This window comes from Capricornis sumatraensis, chromosome X (genome assembly GCF_032405125.1).
Source record: "Capricornis sumatraensis isolate serow.1 chromosome X, serow.2, whole genome shotgun sequence".
Taxonomy (NCBI): Eukaryota; Metazoa; Chordata; class Mammalia; order Artiodactyla; family Bovidae; genus Capricornis; species Capricornis sumatraensis.
In genome coordinates, this window is record NC_091092.1 from 54,363,259 (window position 1) to 54,369,046 (window position 5,788).

Here is a 5,788-nt window from a genome sequence, read left to right on the forward strand (position 1 = left end):
CTCTAACAATATACCTACACACTAAGGAGGTGGTAAAAAAAAAAATTGCTCCATGAAATCATTTCAAGATTTTGTCTGCTCAGGTCATTACAAAGTGACAATGGGACATCATTTACTTCTAAGGTCACCCAAGGGGTCTCTAAAACATTGGGCATTACTTATTATCTCCATTGTGCCTGGAGGCCTCAGTCTTCAGGAAAAGTAGAAAGAGCCAACCAATTCTTAAAATCAGCAATAAAAAAGATAACCCAGGAGACCTCCCTGGGGTGGAAGGAGGCTTTACCAATAGCTCTCCTCCACACCCGTATTGCCCCTAAGGGCAATAAGGAACAGGTTGGTCTTAGTCCTTATGAGGAGAAGGCAATGACAACCCACCCCAGTATTCTTGCCTGGAAAATCCCATGGATGGAGGAGCCTCGTAGGCTGCAGTCCATGGGGTCGCGAAGAGTCGGACACGACTGAGTGACTTCACTTTCACTTTTCCCTTTCATGCATTGGAGAAGAAAATGGCAACCCACGCCAGTGTTCTTGCCTGGGGAATCCCAGGGACAGGGGAGCCTGGTGGCTGCCATCTATGGGGTCGCACAGAGTCAGACACGAATGAAGGGACTTAGCAGCAACAGCAGCAGCAGTCCTTATGAGATGCTATATGGGAGACCTTTTGTTTATGTCAATGACCTCTTCCTAGATTCAGAGATTTAGACCCTCCAGTCTTATTCCATGGTCACTGGGCAATTCCAGCAGGATATACGCGTGTGGGGTGTGAACCAGGATCCAAAAGATTCTAAGGCGTCACCGCTATATACTCCAGGGACTCAAGTCCTAATTAAAGTCTGGAAAGATGGGTCCCCAAAGGCTCAACTCCAGCCCACATGGAAGGGCCCCTACCCTGTAATACTTTCTATCCCCACAGCAGTCAAGGTACCAGGACATGACTCCTGGATTCACTACTCACAAGTCAAGCCATGAAAAAAATCAAAAGAGGACACTCAATACACCTCTGAGCCCCTGGGAGATCTCAGATACCTATTCAGAACTATAAATGAGTGCCATTCTAATAAATATCCCCAAAATCTAGTTTCTGGGAATAAGATTTCTCAGGACAGCTCTAAAGAGCCAATGCAGCTTGGTTGGGACTGTACTCCAAAACAGACAGGAGATAGACCTTTTGATCTCTGAACAAGGAGGGACTTGAGCCATCCTGGTGATGGGAATTTGGAATTGGCTAATGCCCCTACTAGTCTTTGTTATGCCATATTGATGCTGCTTATGATTGTTCCATGTATTGTCAATTGTCTAATCTGTTATGTCTCTGCCCAGGTCAACAAGCTACAACGTGCAGTGCCAGTTCAACAAAGATATAAAACTATAGCCGACCATGAAAAATATCACTCACCCTTAGATGGACACCACTGTAAAGACTCTGAAGCCTGAGACTAACAAGAGGGGGAGGCCCAATGCCCCTCACCATCCCAGTTCAGCAGGAAGTAGCCAGAAAGACCTCGACACCCCTATTCCCAAAGAATTGGGCCTCCCATCTCTTAAGGGGGGAATGTTAGGTAGTTAGAATTGGAAACAGGAGTCCAGAATGGCTGTGGCTAAAAGATAAGGAAGGAAAAGCCCACGAAAATAGAACAAAGGAAGGTCTGAGGACCAGAGGACCTCAGGTAGAACAAACAGCACTCCTGGCCAGCCCAGTTTACATAGGGCAGGCCCAGGGGGAGGGAAAAACATATGAAAAGAGGAGCCATAGGGCCAGGGGTCGGTCTCTCTCCTGCAAGCTGGTGCACTCCCCCACTCTCTTCTCTTCGTGTCTTTGGGTCGGCATGCGCTCACGCCTCGAGGATGGATTTTCCTGCTATTTTCTAAATAAAATAAAGCTGTAACACAGAGCTGTAACACTGATCTGTCTAAGAGCCATAACATGGTCTGTCCAAGACCTGAGAGTTATAGACATGGTCTGTCTGAGAGCTATCACAAGCAGAAGGCTCTAACATCCATCGCTTCAAATTTTTGTTGGGACAAGACAGAACCGAGGAGAATACACTCGCCTGACAAACTCATCTTTTCTGGAGAAATACCTGGTATACTACGTGCTTCAGGGGAACAGAATGAATAGTTCAAGAAAAAAGTCACTATTTGCCTCAATACTAGGAGTCAAAATAAAAGCAAACATATTAACTCTATTAGGAGTGTCAAATTTTAAATTAATAAGTACTCAAATTATACTTGAAGCCTTTGAAATACTAGTAATTCTGCAGAACATGTTCACATATAAAATATGAAGTGCTAATAAACATAACTAAATATCATTAATATAATGACATTTTAACACAAACAAAGCATTTCATGTAATAATTTCTAGTCAGAACCAGCTGGCGCAATCTTACAGATAAAAAGACATCAGCATCCAAACAGATGAGCAAATCATTAAATAAATCACCACATTATTAGCTCGCAGACAAGTCCAACAGTTTGAGCAGGCTCACACTTCTCAACTTGCTACAAAGCAAATCTATAAGGTAATTGTTAAAGATCTCATCCAGCATTGTAAAGCACAACTTTGACCACTCATATTTTAGTGTATGTATGATTTACCTACTACAACTTTTAAAAATTTCCTTTTCTGAACTCTACTCCAAAAGATTTTGGTTGCTTTGGTTTGAGATAAGACCCCAGTATTTGGATTTTATAGGCATGGAAAATTCTTATGCAGGTGGTCACTGGACCACACAGTATTTGTGAAATAATGTTCTAGATTAAGAATCATTTTTCAGCAATTGCTTGCTTTGGCAACACATGTACTAAAAACTGGAACAATACAAAGAAAATTAGCATGGCCTCTGCACAAGGATGACAGGCTAATTCATGAAGCATTCTGTATTTTTAGAAACAGACTCATGGACATAGAGAACAGACTCCTGGTTGCCAAGGAGGAGAGCAGGGATAGGGGAGGGATGGACTGGGAGTTTGGGATTAGCAGATGCAAACTATTATATATACAATGGATAAACAATGAGGTCCATGGAACTATATTCAATATTCTGTGATGAAACATAATGGAAAAGTTATGAAACACACACACATATGTATAACCGAATCACTAGGCGGTACAGCAGAAATTAACATAAATCAATTATACTTCAATAAAATAATTTTTTTAAAAAAATAATCACTTTCCATTCACCTAGACAAATTAACTTTCCGATAACTGCTTCTTAATTTAAAGATAGAACTCTGTCATATATGGGAATGGAAAGATAATTTTCACTCTACCTTTCTAGGTTCTTGGCTGAGACCTCCATATAATAAAGAGGCAGATTAACAGGAGAAAAACAGAATTTTAATAACATTTTTCACTCCTGTATACACGGAGAAGGCAATGGCACCCCACTCCAGCACTCTTGCCTGGAAAATCCAATGGATGGAGGAGCCTGGTAGGCTGCAGTCCATGGGGTCGCTAAGAGTCGGACACGACTGAGCGACTCCACTTTCACTTTTCACTTTCATGCATTGGAGAAGGAAATGGCAACCCACTCCAGTGTTCTTGCCTAGAGAATCCCAGGGGCGGGGGAGCTTCATGGGCTGCCGTCTACGGGATCGCACAGAATCGGACACGACTGAAGCGACTTAGCAGCAGCAGCAGCATACATAGGAAAGACCCAAGAAAACTGATAATTCCTGAAACAGTCCAAGTCATCATCTTAAATACCATCTCCAGCTAAAGACAAAACAAGATGTTGGGGGCTATAGGAAGGGGCCCCAGTTATAGGAGGTGATCAGGAAGAGCACAGTAAACAAAAGTAAAGGCTGTTATGCAGATTTAAGTCCTTAACCTCTGCATCAACAAGAGATTCTAGAAATGCAAAGTCCGCTTTCTCTTCCTAGTACAGCAAGGGAGACACCCTTACAAATGGAGATTTTCCTTATAAATGCAAATACCTCTTACAAAAGAATAGCTTCTACTAAGTTTTCCAAGTTTTTCCTATGTCTGATGTTTCTTAAAAATAATCAGCCTAAAGTAATCCTTATGCCAATGAGGCATATTTTGGGGTGATATTTTGGTCGCCTTCACATAAATCTGAGGCAACAGAAATGTTAAGATACTGTAAAGGAGTGCCCCTCAAATTTGACTATATAATGGAACCAAATGGGAATATTTAAAATATACCAATAACTGGATCCCTTAATTCAAAAGTTTGATTTAATTGGTCTGGGATGCATCCTGAGAATTAGAATTTCTAAAAATCTCCTCAGGTGATTTTTATGTGAAACTAAGATTAAGAATTTTTAACATACCTGAAGTGCTTCTCAGACATTAATACATATTAAAGACTTTGCTAAACAGACTCTAGTGTTGATATGACAATTTAATCTGTGTAGAAATTAACCTTCCCACTGATGACGTATTAACTACAAATACCAAAAAAAAAAAAAAAACACACACACAGCTTGATCCTGCCTCCCCTTCACATAATTTCTTGATTTTTAAATGTATTATATTAAAATTTTAGAGATTTAAAAGAAATCTGTGGGGTTTTCTTGTGAAATGACTGATATTATTTTTCAAAGTAAAGACATAAAGTAATGAATAAATAACGAAAAAGGCTTAAATGAAGCTAGGTATGAGATGCTCCTTGGTTCATTCCTCTTTCTCAGGTTAACTTTGAAATGAGCCTTTGTTATCCTTATTAGCAAAAATTCCATGGCCACTTGCTCTTTACAATGTAAGGATGGTTATCATATCATTCCAGCCCCAGTATGGTATCCAGGAGACTAAATTTCATACACACACACATATTGATGCAGCAATTGTTGTTCAGTCACGAAGTTGTGTGTAACCCCATGGACTGTAGCACATCTGCTTCCCTGTCCTTTACCATCTCCCAGAGATTGCTCAAACATGTCCATTGATGCCATCCTACCATCCCATCCTCTGTTGTACCCTTCTCATGCCCTCAATCTTTCACAGCCTAATGCCCTTTTCCAATCAGTCGGCTCTTTACATCAGGCGGCCAAAATATTGGAGCTTCAGCATCAGTCTTTCCAATAAATATTCAGGGTTGATTTCCTTTAGGAATGACTGGTTTGATCTCCTTGCAGTCCAAGGGACTCTCAAGAGTCTTCTCCAGCATCACAATTCAAAAGCATCAATTCTTCAGTGCTCAGCCTTCTTTATGGTCCAGTTCTCACATCCATACATGACTACTGGAAAAAAACATAGCTTTGACTATACGGAACTTTGTTGGCAAAATGATGCCTCTGGTTTTTAATATGCAGTCTAGGTTTGTCATAGCTTTTTTCCCAAGGACCAAGCATCTTTTAATTTTGTGGCTGTAGTCACCATCCACAGTAGCAATTGTACTGCTGCTAAGTCGCTTCAGTCTTGTCCAACTCTGTGCAACCCCATAGATGGCAGTCCACCAGGCTCCCCCATCCCTGGGATTCTCCAGGCAAGAACACTGGAGTGGGTTGCCATTTCCTTCTCCAATGCATGAAAGTGAAAAGCGAAAGTGAAGTCATTCTGTTGTGTCCAATTCTCAGTGACCCCATGGACTGCAGCCTACTAGGCTCCTCCATCCATGGGATTTTCCAGGCAAGAGTACTGGAGTGGGTTGCCATTGCCTTCTCGGAGCAATTGTACTATAAACATTTAAATACACCACCCACCTGATGTGAAGAACTGACTCAGTGGAAAAAACCCTAATGCTGGGAAAGACGAAAGCAGGAGGAGAAGGGGATGACAGAGGATGAGGTGGCTGGATGGCATCACTGACTCAATAAACAT

General features: G+C 41.5%; 1 non-coding gene across 1 annotated transcript; it reads left to right on the forward strand.

Moving 5' to 3' along the window:
• Positions 1-2,782: 2,782 nt before the first annotated feature.
• LOC138072041 (U6 spliceosomal RNA) lies at positions 2,783-2,888 on the forward strand. The gene has a single exon (XR_011144199.1). It is a non-coding gene; the product is annotated as a U6 spliceosomal RNA (small nuclear RNA).
• Positions 2,889-5,788: the final 2,900 nt, after the last annotated feature.